This window comes from Chenopodium quinoa, unplaced genomic scaffold (assembly GCF_001683475.1).
Source record: "Chenopodium quinoa cultivar QQ74 unplaced genomic scaffold, ASM168347v1, whole genome shotgun sequence".
Lineage (NCBI taxonomy): Eukaryota > Viridiplantae > Streptophyta > Magnoliopsida > Caryophyllales > Amaranthaceae > Chenopodium > Chenopodium quinoa.
The window spans coordinates 3,981,320-4,000,654 of NW_018742345.1; the positions used below are offsets into that span (position 1 = coordinate 3,981,320).

General features: G+C 39.0%; 1 long non-coding RNA gene across 3 annotated transcripts; it reads right to left on the reverse strand.

Moving 5' to 3' along the window:
• Window positions 1-13,289: 13,289 nt before the first annotated feature.
• LOC110694304 lies at window positions 13,290-16,724 on the reverse strand. 3 transcript variants are annotated; one of them, XR_002505819.1, is made up of 7 exons: window positions 16,448-16,720; window positions 15,732-15,799; window positions 15,527-15,592; window positions 15,305-15,381; window positions 15,105-15,212; window positions 14,819-14,893; window positions 13,290-13,599 (listed from the first exon to the last, which is right to left on the reverse strand). It is a non-coding gene; the product is annotated as an uncharacterized LOC110694304 (long non-coding RNA). The 3 variants fall into 3 exon arrangements; XR_002505820.1 differs by having other exon boundaries at window positions 15,305-15,325; window positions 16,448-16,718; XR_002505818.1 differs by having other exon boundaries at window positions 15,305-15,592; window positions 16,448-16,724.
• Between the last annotated feature and the right edge of the window lie 2,611 nt (window positions 16,725-19,335).

Genomic DNA, 19,335 nt, shown 5'->3' on the forward strand with positions numbered 1-19,335 from the left:
TTGTCTCATCCCGTATTGTCTCATTACCCTACAAGGGAAAATATAAGTAGTACTAGATAGGCCTACAAGCCTAATGTAAAGGCAATTGAGACTATTCCCAATCATACTATTTATTGTTGGGGTTTGGTAAGTCCAACTTACCGCGGAAACAACCCCGACCCAAAGAACCACTCGCAATTAATAAAACCATAAAGCATAACAAATAAATATAAAAGGATAAAATTGGAATTTACCTTTGTAGCGTGCTTTGCCCTCAAAGTCGGGCTCTTACTTGAAAGCTTTAAGCTCTGAAAATACGCGAGCCTCCTACGGAAGTCCACCCGCAAAAACTACTAGCGACTTTTAGGTCCGTTACCTCGAGGTTAGCGAGGTCCGACCAAAACCCGAGTATTATATGAGTTTACGAGTTTTTGCTAATGCAATGCTCTATTGAACTCCTACTCAAGCATTCTTCCCAAAAACCCAAGATGGGTATTTATAGGCAAGAGGGAGAGTGGAAATTTCTATCCCATCAATGTGGGAGTAATGAAATTCCACAATTTATTTTAAAGCTAAATTAAAATAAATAAGCAAACTAATAATAAATCTACAAGTGGCACTATCGTATGTAAAGGGTGGTGAGGACCACATGGAGAGTAGGGGACCATACTTGCTCCCCACTCAATACTCTCCTTATGCAACATGTCCCTAACCCCACTTGCTTCCACATGCTCCCACTTTCTTCCCCTAGTACTCGGCACTATAACCCAGCCACAGCCCGATCAAGAGCCCAGCCCCTTGCGTGCGCTGCTAGCTGCTGCTAGCATGCGTTGCTTGCGGCTGCTAGCTGTTGCTAGCATGCGTTGCTTGCGGCTGCTAGCATGCTACTAGCTATGGTGCGATAGCACGCACTAGCCGGCCATGCATGGCTTGGCTTGGTGCGCTTGCTAGCCACCTATGCTAGGACATTTTTGCCCCTAGCACTCGGATGCTCGAGGTACTCCGATGCTAGGGGTATTTTGGGAAATATTGGCAATTTATTATTATTTGCGCGTCTCGTCATTTACTATTTTTGACTCAAATTCCGACGCTTGATTTCGACACTCTAAGCTTGAATTTCCGACGTCTAAATATTTAATACTCGGGCGACGAATTAATTTCTTCCGAATTAATTTGTCGAGTCGGTTCGTTTACTGCTAAAGGTGTGACCCGAAGGGTTCGGTCAAGATTAAGCTGTAATATGAATTATGCATTAATATTACTGATCGGAAGCGGCCTCCACCTAGCCATTCCGATCACTTGACCTTACTGAATATATTAGCTATCTAATAATTCTGAACCCACTAACGGAATAGTATACTTGTTCGAAGGACACCATTCCTTTCAATCTCCCAATTTTCCTTCCGAAGAAATGCGCATTTAGTGTACAGCCTTTTACCTATGTCGCTTAATGTCTCTTCATGAACTATAAGGCAGAATTATTTTGTCATCCTTATTACGTCCAGAAGTGTTTCTCGATTTCGAGTTCGACTGTCAATAAACAGATGATTTCTAAAATCCATCCAAGCACGGCCATGCATTTTCAAAGTCTCTCTCTACGAGAGGCTTTTTATACAACAAAGACATCTTCCCTATTTTAGTGGGGGGACATTCCCAGTCTTGTAATGTAGTTCTTCTTACTGAGAGGACCTAGCCGCTCGAGTGTTGCCGTTATAATCCCCTATTACGGCAGACGTTTGACAACATCAAAGCGGACTAGTATTCTAACAAGAGAACTCACAATACTCATGGTCGAGGAAATAGGTTCCGATAGCCATAATGAGAAGTATACTTATGACGTTTTTAATCTCTTTAAGTATTCTCATAGGTGGCTCCAGTATGGTTCTAAACCAATACCTGTGCAAATGATTTATGACAATCATGTCCTTGTAGCATAAAAAACAGTGCTGTAAATCAGACTACAGACTAATCTCAATTGGTCATTAATCGTCCATTGTTTAAATGACCTCGATTAGGGATGATTTCCGATTCAAATATTCAACGTTCACTGAATAGGTGTTCCCTTACCAAGACTGGTCTTGATACCCTATTTTGAATATTCCAAGAATTGAATGGACTCATTATTTAATCCTAAACCATAATTAAATAGCAAACGGAGTGATAAAATATTGCATGAAATTTATATTACTCCAAAACTTGAATGGTTTTTCTTAGTGTCTTACATTAAATGTTCAAAATTTTAACTAAAACACTAAACAAGGAAATCAAAGCCAGTCTCATATATGCTTGATTCCCATTGCCTCAACGTGCTTGTTGTGCTTCACTTGAGGCAAAGGTTTAGTAAGTGGATCGGCTACATTGTCATCCGTTCCAACTTTGCAAAATTCTGATTTCACCTTCTGATTTCCATTCTCAAATCATTTGAAACCGTCGTTAGACATGTTTGACTTATTGATGTTCCCTTGGCTCTCTAGCCTGAGAAATAGATCCATTGTTGTCACAATAGAAGGCTATTGGACCCTTTATGGAGGGTACAACATCAAGTTCGCCAACGAACTTGCGAATCCAAACAGCTTCCTTAGCCGCTTCAGCAGCTGCTAAGTACTCGGCTTCAGTTGTAGATTCTGCAGTTGTACTCTGCTTGGCACTCTTCAAACTAAACTCTCATCCATTCAGACTAATTCCTCTGAACCACCATACACCAAGAATTTATCCTTGTTCCTTTTCAGGTACTTTAGGATATTCTTGGTCGTAGTCCAATGGGCCTCTCCTGGATCTGATTGGTAACGGCTCGTATCACTCAAGGCATACGATACATCTTGCCTAGTACATATCATGGCATACATGATCGATCCAATAAGCGAAGCATATGGAATCTGATTCATTCTTACCCGCTCATCAGGTGTCTGTGGACACTACTTCTAGCTTAGGGTTATGCCATGTGACATTGGCAGGTGACCTCTCTTGGCCTCCTCCATGCCAAATCGAGCAAGTACCTTATCAATATAAGTGCTTTGACTCAATCAAATCATCCTTTTTGATCTATCCCTATAGATCTTGATGCCTAGTATGTACTGAGCCTCTCCTAAGTCTTTCATTAAGAAGTATTTTCCAAGCCAGGCCTTTACAGACTCTAACAATGGAATGTTGTTTCCAATGAGCAATATGTCATCGACATATAAGACTAGGAAGGCGATGTCACTCCCACTAACCTTCTTGTAAACACAAGATTCATCTGGATTCTTGATAAAACTAAATTTACCGATGGCTTCTTCGAATCACAAATTCCAACTTTTGCTTGCTTGCTTTAGTCCATAAATGGACTTCTTAAGCTTACAAACCTTCCCAGCATTGTTTTGGTCGACAAAACCTTTAGGCTATGTCATATACACAGTTTCTTCCAAAATACCATTAAGGAAGGCGGTTTTGACGTCCATCTGCCATATTTCATAATTGTAATATTCAGCAATCGCTAGGAGTATCCGAACATATTTAAGCATTGCAACTGGTGAAAAGGTTTCATCCTAATCAATACCATGAACTTGTTTGTAACCTTTTGCCACCAATCAAGATTTGTAAATGAATAAATTTCCATCTTTGTCGGTTTTCATCTTGAAAATCCACTTACAACCGATAGGTGTATAACCTTTGGGTAAGTCAACCAAATCCCAGACTTGATTTTCAAACGTGGAATCCATTTCAAATCTCATGGCCTCTTGCCATTTAGCAGATTTGGTGCTTGCCATCGCTTGCTTGTAGGTTGCCGGTTCATCTCCATCCATGATCAGGATGTCCTGATTCTCGGTTAATACTAAACCAAGATATCTATCAATTTGAGTCCCAGCCTCTGAGACCTACGTTGGGTAATGGATTGAGCATTTGCATTGTCGGCTTGACTTTGCACATTTTGATCATTTTAACATGTGTCAATAAATGTTGTTTGAGCACTTTGATTGTCATTCTGATTTTGTTGCTCATCTTCACGAACTTCGTCAAGTTCAATTTTTCTCCCACTAGTCATTTTGGAAAGGTGTTCCTTCTCCAAAAAGACACCATCGTGAGCAACAAACACTTTGTTCTCCGATTTTTTGTAGAAGTAATACCCTTTGGTTTCTTTTAGGTAGCCAACAAAGTAAACCTTGTCAGATTTGGGATGAAGTTTGCCAGAAATCAATTTCTTGACATATGTTTCGCATCCCCATATCTTTAGAAAAGACAACCTAGGAGTTTTCTTTGTCCATAATTCATGTGGAGTCTTTTCTACAGCTTTTGATGGTGCACAGTTCAATGTTAGTGCCGCAGTTAGAGTGCATGTTCCCAGAAAGAGATAGGAAGATCACTAAGACCCATTGTTGATCGTACCATGTATAACAACGTCCGATTTCTCCTTGCGGATACTGCGTTCCATTGTGGAGTTCCTGGAGGTGTTAATTCTGAAAGTATACCCTTTTCTTTCAGATGGTCATTGAATTCTTGGCTCATATTCACCACCTCGATCCGATCGAAGGGCTTTGATTTTCTTGCCAAGCTGATTTTAAACTTCACTATGAAATTCTTTGAACTTTTCAAACGATTCAGATTTATGCGACTTTAGGTAGACATAACCATATCTACTATAGTCATCTGTGAAGGTGATAAAATATCGTTGTCCATTTCTTGCGGTCGAGCTCATTGGTCCACATACATCAGTGTGTATTCGACCTAATAAGTCTCCTGCCCTTTCTCCCAACTTGGAGAATGGTTGTTTAATCATCTTGCCTAATAAACATCCCTCGCAATTCTCAAACGATTCTAAATCGAAAGAGTCAAGAACACCTTCCTGTAGAAGTCTCTTGATGTGTTTGATGTTAATGTGGCCAAGACGACAATGCCACAAGTAAGTTTGGTTCGACTCCATGGTCTTAGCTCTTTTGTTAGTATCATAAACAATTTTGTCTAAACACACAAAAGGTGTAATTTCCATATAAACAAGACATTTAAACAAAAGGTCTTGTGATCAAGGTTAAAATGATGTCCAACGTCGCAAGATCAAAGTATGGTAGATAAAACTTAACAAGTTTTTGAATTTAGACAAAATACATGAGATTACAAGCTTTCTTTGGATAGATTTTCTTCATCTTCCACTTGTGTACCAAAAACATCATTTCAATTTCGGCGTTGGACGCCAAAGGTTTTGAATTTCGAGTAAAAGGCAATGAATGTTCATTTTATCTCGATAATGTTTTATATGTTATCACGCATTCTGAAAATGGTCTTTATGTGCTTTCTTTATACAAAGAAGTTTATAATGTGAATAATACTATCAAAAGAGCTGAGACCACGCAGTCGTCAAATCAAACTAACTTGTGGCATTGTCGTGTTGGCCACATTAACATCAAACGCATCAAGAACCTTCAACAAGAAGGCGTTCTTGACTCTTTTGATTTAGAATATTTTGAGAACTGCGAAGGATGTTTATTAGGCAAGATGATAAAGCAGCCATTCTCCAAATTGGGAGAAAGTGCAGGTGACTTATTAGGTCTAATACATACCGATGTATGTGGACAAATGAGCTCCGCCACAAGAAATGGACATCATTATTTCATCACATTCACAGATGACTATAGTAGATATGGCTATGTCTACCTAATGTCGCACAAATCTGAATCGTTTAACAAGTTCAAAGAATTTTAGAGTGAAGTGGAAAATCAGCTTGTTAAGAAAATCAAAGCCCTTCGATCAGATCGAGGTGGTGAATACTTAAGCCAAGAATTCGAAGACCACCTGAAAGATCATGGTATACTTTCAAATTTGACACCTCCAGGAACTTCACAATGGAACGAAGTATCTGAACGGAGAAATCAAACCTTGTTAGACATGGTACGATCAACCATGGGTCTTAGTGATCTTCCTATCTCTTTCTGGGGACATGCACTTTTAACTGCGACACTAACATTGAACTGTGCTCCATCAAAAGCTGTAGAAAAGACTTCATACGAGTTATAGACGAAAAAAGCTCCTAGGTTGACTTTTCTAAAGATATAGGGATGCGAAGCATATGTCAAGAAATTGATTTCTGACAAACTTCATTCCAACTCTGATAAGGTTTACTTTGTGGGATACCCAAAAGAAACCAAAGGTTATTACTTCTACAACAAATCGGAGAACAAAGTGTTTGTTGCTCGCGATGGTGTCTGTTTGGAGAAGTAGCACCTTTCCAAAATAACAAGTGGGAGGAAAATCAAACTCGACGAAGTTCGTGAGGATGTGCAAAAAAATCAAAATGACAGTCAAAGTGCTCAAGCAGCATCTATTGACGAAGGTCAAAGTACGAAAAGTCGAAACGACAATGCAAATGCTCAGTCCATTACCCTACGTAGGTCTTAAAGGCCGAGATCTCCACCTGATGGCAAGCACCGACTCTGCTAAATGGCAAGAGGCCATGAGATCTAAAATGGACTCCATGTTTGAAATTCAAGTCTGGGACTTTTGAATTACCCGAAGGCTACACACATATCGGATGTAAGTGGATTTTCAAGTTGAAAACCGACAAATATGGAAATGTAATCTTTTACAAAACGAGATTGGCAGCAAAAGGTTATAGACAAGATCATGGTATTGATTACGATGAAAACTTTTCTCCAGTTGCAATGCTTAAATCCATTTGGATCCTCCTAGCCATTGCTACACATTACAATTATGAAATATGGCAGATGGACGTTAAAACCGCCTTCTTAAATGGTATTTTGGAAGAAATTGTGTATATGACACAGCCTTAAGGCTTTGTCGACCAAAACAATGCAGGAAAGGTATGCAAGCTTAAGAAATCCATTTATGGATTAAAACAAGCAAGCAGAAGTTGGAATATGCGATTTGATGAAGCCATTTATGAGTTTGGTTTATCAAGAATCCAGATGAGTCTTGTGTTTACAAGAAGGTCAGTGGGAGTGACATCGCCTTCCTAGTCTTATATGTTGATGACATTTTGCTCATTAGAAACAGCATTCCATTGTTAGAGTGTGTAAAGCTTAGCTTCAAAAATGTTTTTCAATGAAAGATATGGGAGAGGCTAATTACATATTAGGCATCAAGATCCATAGGGATAGATCAAAAAGGATGATAGGATTTTGTCAAAGTACTTATATTGATAAGGTACTAACTAGATTCTACATGGAAGGAGCCAAGAGAGGCCACCTATCCATGTTGCATGGCATAACCCTAAGAAAGAAGCGGTGTCCAAAGAACCCTAATGAACGAGAAAGGATGAATCAGATTCCATATGCTTCGCTTATTGGATCGATCATGTATGCCATGATATGTACTAGGCTAGATGTGTCGTATGCCTTGAGTGCTGCGAGCCGATACCAATCAGATCCAGGAGAGGCGCATTAGACTGTGGCCAAAAATATCCTAAAGTACCTGAAGGAACAAGGATAAATTCCTGATTTATGGTGGCCTAAATGAATTAGTTGTTGAGAGTTATACCTACGCAAGCTTCAAGACAAACAGAGAAGACTTCAAGTCACAGTCTAGGTGAATATTTTGTTTCCATGGAGAAGCGTTTAGTTGGAAGAGTGCTAAGCAAAGCAGAATTGCATATTCTACAACTGAAGCTGAATACTTGGAAGCATCTGAGGCTGCTACGGAGGCAGTTTGGATTCGCAAGTTTATTATGACAACAATTGAGCTATTGCTCAGGCCAGAGAGCCAAGAGAACATCAGAAGGTCAAACATGTCAAGCGGCGGTTTCACATGATTCAAGAATGGAAATCAAAAGGTGAAATCAGAATTTGTAAAGTTGGAACGGTTGACAATGTAGCGAATCCACTAACTAAAACTTTCCCTCTAGTGAAGCACAACAAGCACGTTGAGGCATTAGGAATCAGGCACATTGGAGATTAGCTTTGATTTCCTTATTTGAGTGTTTTAATTAATTTGGACAATTTTAATGTAAAGCACTATGATGAACAATTCAGTTTTTGGAGTAATTAAATTTTTCATGCAATTAAATCACTCCGTTGACTATTTAAATGTGGTTTAGAATTAAATAATGAGTCCATTCGATTATTGGAATATTCAAAATTAGGTATCAAGACCAGTCCTGGTAAGGAAACACCTATTAAGTGGACGTTGAATATTATAATCGAAAATTATCCCTAATCGAGGTCATTTAAACGATGGACGATTAATGACCAGTAAAGATTAGTGTGTAGTTTGATTTATAACACCGTTTCTTGTGCTACAAGGACATGATCGTCATGAATAATTTACATAGATATTGGTTTAGAACCGTACTGGATTGACCTATGAGAATACTTCAAAAAATTAAAAATTGTCATAAGTATACTTCTCATTATTGCTATCGGAACCTTTTTCCTCGACCATTAGTATTGTGAGCTTTCTTGTTTGAGTACTAGTCTGCTTCGATGATTGTCAAATGTCTGCCGTAATAGGGGATTATAACGGCATCACTCTGGCGGCTTTGTCCTCTTAGTAAGAGAAGCTACATTAAAAGACTAGAAATGTCCCCCTATTAAAATAGAGAATATGTCTTTGTTGTTTACAAGGCCTCTCGTAGAGCGAGACTGTAAAAATGCATGGCCGTGCTCGGATGGATTTTAGAAATTATCAGTTTATTGACAGTCGGACTCGAAATCGAGAATCACTTCTGGATGTAATAAGGATGACATATTAGTCTTACCTTATAGTTCATGAAGAGGCATTAAGCGACATAGGAAAAGGGCTATACACTAAAAGCACACTTGTCTGGAAGGACAAGTGGGACTTCGAAAGGAATAGTGTCCTTCGAACACGTGTATTATTCTGTTAGTGGGTTCAGAATTATTAGAAAGCTAATATATTCAGTAAGGTCAAGTGATCAGAATGCCTGGGTGGTGGCCACTTCCGATCAGTAATACTAATGCATAATTAATATTACAGATTAATCTTGACTGAACCCTTCGGCTCACACCCAAGCAATCAACAAGCCGAAGCGACAAATTAACTCGGATGGAATTAATGAGTCGACCGAGTAATATTTATTTAGACGTCAGAAATTCGAGCTTAAAGCGTCGAAATCGAGCGTCGGAAGTCGAGTCAAAAATAATAAAAGACCAGATGTGAAAATTTGTAATAAATCAACATAATTCCCAAAATACCCCTAGCATCTGAGTACCCGAGCAATCCGAGTGCTATGGGTATAATGCATAGCATGGTGGCTAGCATGCGCACCAAGCCGAGCCTAGGCTGGCTGGTGCATGCTAGCGCACCATTACTAGCAGCCAAGGGCCAGCCTCGACACCTAGGGGAAGCGAGCAGCAGCAGCCCGCACTCAGAATGTACGGCATGGTGGCCGCAAGCAGCAACAGCCCGCACTTGGAGTGCGCGACTTGCTAGCCGCAAGCAGCAGCAGCCTGCAACTCCGTGGTGCGGGTAGCTGGGCCGAGTGTGCGGGTAGTGACAGGCTCAAGTCGTATTCACCTAATCAAAAATAAAACCTAAATCCACTAACTATGTAGATAGGGAAGAAGGGTCGAACCACAGGGAAACAAGTCAATTTATTCCTAATTAATTAAGAGCAATCTAAATTATCAAGTAACCAAATTATTGTAAAAAGGTAATTAAACTACTAAAGGTAAGAGTAGGAAGGGAATAAAATAAGAGGTAAATCAATGAAAGAAAAGCCTAGGGCATAGGTTCACCAATAAACAAAATTCCAGGATAAATCATAATAAGCAATCATCAATGCATCAATTAATCAGATTATAAAGGGCTTTCGCTACGTATTACAATCACAGAGTTAATTTATTGGTATTAAATATCATCTCTCGAATCTCGACTTAACCATTTATAAATTGGTCCACCTATTGAAACTAAGCCTAAACATCAATTCTCATCTCTCGAATCTCGAATCAATATTGTTAAACTCATACAATTAAATCTGGCCAAACCTAATTGCATAGCATTGAATCAATCAATAGGAAAATAATTAATCATTGATAATCAACAATCACAAATTACCCCTTCATAATATTTATTAGATCCCCATAAACCCTAGAAATAAAACTACTCACGCATAATTAAATCTAAACTAATCAAAGCAATAGAATAAAACATGATGAAAGAATTAAAGAAAATAACTGAAATTAAAAGAGAAGAAATCGTTACCAAAAGTAATCTGAATTAAGGAATGGAATTAAGAACAAAGTTGAGAGAATTTTAGAGAGATAAAATATTCTAAGTAGAGAGAGAAAGTCTAAAAGAGATGGTAAATCAAAATTACGTACAAAAATCGTACTTAAACATCTCTAAAACAAATCCTAATTGAAAACTAAAATCTCGGCAATCAGGTGCCTCCAAAAACACGCGCCCGATCGGACGAAGGGCCGCCTGATTGAGCCTGCCTTTTTCTTCAAGGTTCTCCTGGGCAGCCGCCCCCGATCAAGCTAGTTCTCACCCGATCGGGGGCGCCTTTTGCTGGTGCCTTCTTCTGCGCGCCTGCCCGATCAGGCGCAAGCTTGCCCGATCGAGCCTGGTCTCTTCCTCGTGGCTTGGACTTCGATTGGGCTTGATTCTTCGGCCCAATCCAGAGTTCCTCTTCGGGTCTCGAATACTTGGTCAAAATGCCCCGATATCACACACCGAACCCTTAATCACCAGCTCTAACCGGTCTTGGGCTTCAAAGATGGTCGTGTCCTCTTGCCAGATCGAGCCTAGTCTCTTCCTCGTGGCTTGGACTTCGATTGGTCTTGATTCTTCTGCCCAATCCGGATTTCCTCTTCGGGTCTTGAATACTTGGTCAAAATGCCCATGTATCACACATCGAGCCCTTAATCACTTTCTCTAACCGGTCTTGGGCTTCAAAGATGGTCGTGTCCTCTTAATGTTCGTAGTTGCTCAATGAAAAACCCGAAAAACGCTCCAAATGTGCAATTTCCTACAAAACTCAAGCAAAACTACAAAAACACTAGAAAACACCAACTAGTAATAAAAGTGGCTCTAATGTGCCAAAAACCACTACTAATTATGACCAAGGGATGGGGGTAAAACACTATATAAATTGGACACATCAAACTCCCCCAAGCCAAACCTTTGCTTGTCCCTAAGCAAAGAGCTCATCAATGAACATATAAAACACGCTTCATCCCAAGTAAACAAAATCAAGCACAAACTATTCAAGGCAAATCTAATGAACATGCTTAAATGTCAATCAATCTCATTCATCTAATCATTTTTCCTCCCCAACAATTGTCAAGTAGAGCAAACCACATGAGCATATAGAATTCAAGACTAGTGCTCACACACTCAACTCTCATTTATATGGCGAGTAAAAGATGTACTCGATCGCTCTCCAACCAACCCCTTTATATGTGAACAATGCCCTCCTAAATCACACTCTCGTGTGTTTAAAACGATATACACTCAACCTACTAGTCGACTTGAAATATGTCAAATCATAACTTGCATTGATAAACAACACTTTCACATTCATACAACTCTATGCACAAAGGTCAGAAGGTCTTCAAAGCTTGTAATGTAAAACTAGGGTAAAGGGTAGGAAATATTTGGGAAAATGTGAGAGTAAAGCTATGCTTAAGGGAGCCATATCCTAAAAAAACCCAAGGTCAAAAACCAGTAATGAGCAAAACATCTCCAATCACAACTCAACTCCACAAAAATTCACCAAACAATCCCATCACTTACATATTCACTCACAAAGTATGATAATAGGAAATAGAGTGAATTAAAACAAACTTTGAACTACTTATTCTTTTCCTTTTCTTTCTTTTTTTTTACAAACTTGAACTTTTTTTCTGAATTTTTTTCTTTTTTTTTTCTTGACATTCACATAGAATATTTGAAATAATTTTTTTTCTTTGCTCATTTTTTTTATCTCACATTGGAAATTTTCAACTAGAAACACAAACCATCAATTTTTTTTCCAATCATAATATCAAAAGAACAATCACTCTTCTTTTATTCCCACATTGTGCAAATAGAATGCACACCACAACTCCCTCACCTCACCAACTAATAGCTACCCCAAGCCAAGCTTGGGACTAGTAACCAATGGGGCTCATATAGGCTTGTAATGTGGCTAAATAATCAATAAAGAGGGCATAAGCAACAACATGGGTAGCAAGAAGGGAACCTAAGAAAACAAATGCCTTCGTCCTCCCCAATGTGCATAATGTTGAGCCATACAAACATTACTAATAATTGCAAACCAATACTCAAATTCCTTGACATACCAGGAACTATCACACAATTCCTAACCAAATCAACTACTCAAGCACTATATTCACAAATAGTTGGCAAAATTGACGCATGTTTAGGCATCCAAACAATTAAACTTCAAATCATGATCAACAAATTCACAAAGCTCATTATCATATACCAAGAATCAAAACAATATTTTCCAAGTATGGGACACAAGGAAGCATGATTTACAATTCATTGAAACGTATTTTTGAATTTTTTTTTTTATTTTTGAATTTTTTTATATTTTTCAATTTTTTTATATTTTTTTCATAAAGGAAAGCAATAAAAACTACACTAGAAAGCAATATAACTATACTAGAAAGCGATAAATAGAGAAAAGAGAGAAAAGAGTTATCATATGTACAAGATATCTCCCCCCAAGCCAAATCAAGCAATACCCTCATTGACTTGGTGGTGTGGCTAGGAGAAGCTACTCCTCATCATCATCCTCATCCATCCGCTGATAGCCTCCTCCATAGCTCGAGCCGGCACCACACTGGCTCGTAGCAGCACCACCATAGCCCAAACCACCTGCAAAGTAGTTAGGGTAAACATTTCCCCCATCCCTCCAAAAGGAGCATCGGCCCCATAACCATGGACTAAAGAGTAGTCACTAGTGGAAAAATAACTATCCGTAACGGGCAAAAGCAGCCCATCCGTAACGGGCAAGGGGCGTTACGAATGCGGTTGTTACGGATAAACTACATTATTTGTAACGGGCGCTGCCCGTTACGAATAACGGGTTATTCATAACGGTCAATTAAAATGTCCGTTACGAATAACGGGTTATTTGTAACGGGCAGTTAAAATATCCGTTACAAATAACGGGTTATTCGTAACGGGCAGTTAAAATGCCCGTTACGAATAACCTGTTATTTGTAACGGACATTTTAACTACCCGTTACAAATAACGGGTTATTCGTAACGGACAGTTAAAATGCCCGTTACGAATACAATTTAAGCCAAATTTTTAAAAAAAAAATGTAGCAGGGATACCTGCTACCTGGTATGCTGGTAATAAATATTTTATTTTTTTTTTTAAAAGGAAAAGGGGAGTTCATGCTACTTAGTTAATCAAATCAACAAGTTTAGGGAGTTATAGAAACTGCTCCAACAGGAAAATCCCAACAATTACAAAATATAAAATAAAAGCATGCTCTACTTGAGTTCCATAAATACAATTACATAAAGTGAGAGGAAGGTTCCTCAAAGCTTGTAGCCTAGATGCATCTCTCCACCATATCAATTTCGTAGGCATTCTTGGCGCAATCTGGAATGGTGTTGTGCTTGATTATATCCCCCTCCATATCAATTGCCATTCATGCACTGCTATTCCAACAATATCAGCTCCGCTGTCCGCAATTTTCATGACCTGCCAGGCTGCCAGTAAATGTGATTAGGTTACCAAGAACTGGCTGAAAGTGTACAACATGAATACATGATAACCTTCTGATTTAATTGTGAGTGGATGTGCAATTCTCAAGTATACATTTGTGATTAGAACCAAGCAATCGATAGAGACCGAGTGTGATTATATTCCGTTTACTATGAATTTGAAAGATGAATATACTCTAAAGCCAACCTATCCTCTTCAAAATGAATAACTCTTTTCATTTTATCAACTCTTGCATATCGAAATTACCCCCCTCCCAAGCAGTCACCAGAAAGACGTATAGCCTACTCACAGACATTGAAACAATTTAGCTCATTCATGATGCCTAGTAAGCAGTTGCAGCACTTGAAACTCCAATGCAGAATACAGCTTCTATACCAACTATGAACCTCGCCCCAGGAAGAGAGTGGCCATGTATTGGACCTCAAAATCTAAGAATGCAGCTACTTACTGAATTACTACTGCAGTACAAGCTTTCAATCTTACACATCAGCACAAGGACCTTTCTTTTTCTTTACTTTAAATCTATTTAGCCATTTTAATTGTAGTCAGATTTTAACAGGTGGGAATAACATGAGACATTACTCACAGCAATTTGCTAGATTAGAGCTACAACAATATATTATAAAAAAGATAGATGAATCAAGTACATGCAAATTAATGTCATGCAATGCTCAAAGGAAAACAACTAAAAAAGCTGTGGCGATGCAAGGAGTGCTGGAGTGAAGCTTAAAAGGTAAAGTTTGTTTTTATCATTTTGTGAGTTGATATAGTACATTGGTTATTGCTCCCTCTGTCCTATAATATAGCACCCAACTCTTTTAGCGCGATCTTCAAGTCATACCTTTCACCATCATATTAACAAAGATTATGAAAAGTTGATATTATGACACTTCACATTAAGATGAACCTAACAATATCTCACGACTACATTTATAATACGTAATATTGAAAATTTTTAGTCCGTAAACTTTGACCACAGATGAAAAAAGACACTAGTATGAGACCCAGGGAGTGAGTAATATTATCATTGGAATAATTTTTCCCAAACTACTTATTTTTTTAAATGGTGTTCAAACTTTCTGTACAAGGTTAAAAATGGAACAGCAGACTAGTTTTTTGAGGACTCTCAACTAATCTATTCTATAAAAGTGTCAACCTCTGAAGATAAAGAGAGAAAAGGACAGTAGAGAAAAGATTCAAAACCTGAAAACGGCTAGATAAAATGTCAGTATCCTGCAAATACTCCGGCCGACCCAGCGACAAAAAAGCAAACTTCCACTGCAGATGTAATATGGGATAAAAATGACCAATGATCAATAATTGAAGAATGTGTTATCTTAAGATGTTAATTCAAAGCCATTAGTTAAATTTGTAAGGCAACCATTATTGAATGATGGAACTAAAAGAGTCGAGAGTAAAATGACTAGAAAGTACTATAATAGTTCCTCTTACATTGCCCGGTTAGTGGCACAAAGGAACGACAACATACCTTGGAAAATTCTTCATCAGGAACACGCAACTTCTTTTGTATTCTCACTTTAATTTTAGCTAGTGTTTCACCTTCACGAATGACCAAGAAAAAGGGTTCCCCAAAGTTCTACACAATGATCATCAGTATCACAAATGATGGACCAAACAAAATTACCTAACCAATATATTAGTATGCCGACCGAGTTTTCAAATCCTTACCATCTGATTCTGTGCAGTCTCCTTAGTAAAGTGGTAGACATGGATCAAACAATCATTAGGTTCAAGGTTCTTTATATCTTCAGGGATTTGAAGCCCAAAAAATCAATAATGTGAACCACAAATGTACTCAAAAATGCAAATGTGATCGGTAAAAAGAAGATTAAAATAGCAATTTATGACGAAAGATAAGCATTAAGATTTCAACAAAGACAAGAAAACTACCTCCTCTGCACGCAACGTTCGGTACTGGTCATTTATATTTTCAATCTTTTCACTAGATGGAAAAATCTACAATTGTAAAGATGATCAATTTGCATTCCACAAGTGTTCATATATAAAAAAACCAAAAGTACTTTCTACCATTAATTTCAAAACAAAAAACCAGCCATAACACAATAGATAAGGCTTGAAATAGCACAAGCTATACCTTGTAAATCTTGTGGTAAAAAACTTCAAGTAATCTGAGCTCTGCACCAAGATGTGTGACAAATCCACCTATTTGCAAAGGAAAACAAAAAAATATATATATGTATATAAGTGGCAAAGGAAGTCGTCACCTTTTTTTAATTGCCATGACATGCAAATTAAATGAACGAATTGGGGATAAATTGGTCGATTTCGGTAAAAAGCTCGAAGAACCCTAGAATTAATCAACATGCCATATCGGGTTTCTTAATTCTCTCTATAAACAAAAAAAAAAATTAAAAAAAAATTCTGCTACTCCATACAAAGGATAATCGAACCATAACCATTAGATTAACATACAAGAACCGACCAATTTTTTTTTAAAAAAAAATACAACAAATTCGAAAACAAAATCAAACAATCCTGCTACTCCACATTCCACAATGAAGCACAGTTAACTAATACCTCTAATAAGAACTTAAAGAAGACACAACCTAAACCCTTACACCTCTACAACACAAATCAACAGCTAAAACTGGAAACATTATTTTAATTCGTCGAAGCGGTCGATGCACCAATCACTACTTAATTAATAATGTAGAATTCAGAACCCAAATTCCATAATTTATAAAAACACATACACCCAGAATCAAATTATTAGAATTACAAATTCAAAAAACAATCAATTAATTCTGCAATAACCCGAATGCAAAAAATCAGCCAAAAGATGAAATTGACCTTAGGATTGAGAGAACCAGAGGAAGCGAGCTCATCACGAACCAAATCACCAGTAGAAATATGAGGAACATCGAGAAGCTTCGAAAGACGAGTAGCGTAAGTGCCTTTACCATGATGCTGAGAATGTGAGGTGAATGACGGGGAGGAGAGGAGAGGAGAGAGAGTGAGGGACTGATGAGAGAGAAAGAGGTGAATGACGGCTGGTTTTAGGTGAAACTCTAAAAAAACCCAAGTATTGGGCTCCTTTCATCAGTTGGGCCACATTTGGGTATTTGTATCGGGCACAATACGCCTGTTACGTATAATATAGTATTCGTAACGGGCAAAATAGTGTCCGTTACGAATACTTATTTATTTGTAACGGGCACTAATTTGTCCGTTACGAATACATAACGGACATTATTTTTCCCGTTACGAATAAAAAGTATTCGTAACGGACACTATTTTGCCCGTTACGAATAAAAAGTATTCGTAACGGACACTATTTTGCCCGTTACAAATATCTTAATTGTAACAGGCAAAGCTTTGCCCGTTACAAATAGCCTGTTACGAATGAGATTTTTTCCACTAGTGAGTCCACAAAAGTACCTTAGGCTCCGGGGGTCGAATACCCTCCTGGGGGTATTGGAACCAATCGGGAACTAATGCCTCGGGGGGAATAGCCCCTCGGCGTGCATAATCGTCATACATGGGGTATAGACCCCTCCCGAGGTTCCTCTCTACATGTCCAACCCTCCTATCTAGGGTGCCTAACCTAGAGTCTAGGTTTTGCACCATTCCCTCCACTCTCCCTTGCCCTCTTTCAATACGGTCTAGGTTGCTTCGAAAAGCCGAAAAGTCATAAGGGGCATGGGGGTCGATGTTATAATCGACGGAGGAGGTGGGTATGCCATATGTGTAGGGTTAGGGTGGTGGTTGGTATTGGGGTGGTGGTTGGTATTGGGGTGAATGGTGAGGCTCTTGAACCTCGCCTTGACCGTCTAACTCAAAAGTGTAGGAAGGCTTCCCCTTCTCAAATTTGGTGAAGGCGGGGTTGGGTAGCTTGAAAGCTTGGTCTCTCCTACCCGAATCCCGGTGGACTATCCAGCATGTCCCACCTCCCATATGTTGCCCCCAGTTAAGGCCCCCTAAGTATGCTAGGTCCATAAGGGTAGAACCCTCCACTTTCCTATGCCCAGTCGGGGTCCATCCTAGGTGTTTTACTGCTATATGGGTCACCAACCCCCCAAAATAGATAGGCGCCCTAGACCTAACCCCCTCGGCCGGATTGGACGCCCTTTGAAAATGTTGGGCTATCCTATGCGATATGTTTAGTTTTTCAGCATTGGGGATCATATAGGAAGCCAACAATTTAAGTTCATCCCTCCTAACGTTTGTCGGTTCATGCCTCCCAAAGATTGTGAGGCCTGCAAACCTTTGCCAAAACTTTTGGACGGGATGTTGAATCCACGTCCCTTTGGCATGTTGGAGGTTAATTAAACCCTCCCCGGTGAGTCTTTTATAGACCACGACAATGTGGTCTTAGGAAGGTTCAATAGGTTTATCCAATTTAAGCTCAAACAATTAACCAAATTCTTTTAAAGTTAAACGCACATCATTGTTTAGCAATCGGAATTGGACATGAGTGATCAAAGCATTAGTTTTAATAACATTGAAGCTAGAAACAAGTTTTAAAGTAAAAAAATCATAGGTGTCATAATGCATTTGAAAAAATCCACTCATTCCTATACCTTTGAACAATTTCTCTACCGGTTTATCAATTCCTAGCCTAGACAAAGTAGGATGATGTACAAATCGAGTAGAAATTACCGGCCTCTGGATGAGGTTAAGCGTCCTAGCTCGTTGTTCAGATGAGGTGATGACAACTTCATCCCATCCCGGAATTTGAAGCTCCGGGTCGACCCTAGGTTGTTGTTGTTGCCTCAAACCTTCACCTCTTTGCTGTCTTGATCTCTTTGAATCCATTTTATGTGTAAAATGTAAGATTTCAAGCTTTCTCTCTCTAAGGGTTTTGAGAAATCTTGAGTGAAAGTGGTAGAAATTTAGTGGAGAATGTAGAGGAAGGTGTAAGCATGAAGAATATGTGAAAATTTTAGAGTTTTGATGGATGAATTTGAGGAGATCTTGAAAGGAAAGTGAGTTTAAAGGTTTGAAAATAGATGTTTTAGAGAGAGAAAATGTGAATGAAGAAGGAGAAGTAAGAAGGAAAAAGAAAAGAAAGGAGGAGAAAAGAAATTTTAGCCCGGCCAAAAATAGGAGTGCCTGATCGGGCGAACATATGTTTTGGATATTTGTGAAGTGCGCGCCCGATCGGGCGCGAATTCGAAGCATTTTTTCGCCCTTTGCTTCGCCCGACATATCTTTTTACTTCACTTGATTTCTCTTAAAATCTGCGATCAGGCGGCTTCGCCCGATCTGGCGAATTTCCCTTGATTTTTCTTCCTTCCTTGCGCGCCCGATCGAGCGAGCCTCGCCCGATCGGGCTAAATAAAGCTCCGATAAATCTCAAATTGCGCGCCCGATCGGGCACATATTTTCTCGATTTTGACCCTTAGGTGCGCGCCCGATCGGGCGAGCCTTGCCTGATCGGGCCCGTACCCAAATTGGAATGCTCTTTTCCTCGAACCTTTTCTCTTTAAATCTTCTTACTTTATGATCTAATACCTGTACAAAAACACTTATGAAAGGTAAAATTGCACTCTCCTCATCTCCCTAAAAAAAATAAAAATCAAATAAAGGAAAAACTAGTCTAGAAAGCAAGAAATACGGGTTGTCTCCCGCAAAGCGCTGGTTTATCAGGACCCGCCCGATCCTTTTACCACATTGAAGCTCAAAATGAACCGGAACCGCTTAGGTGAAGTAGTTCAAATGCACCAATCGTAGCCCCC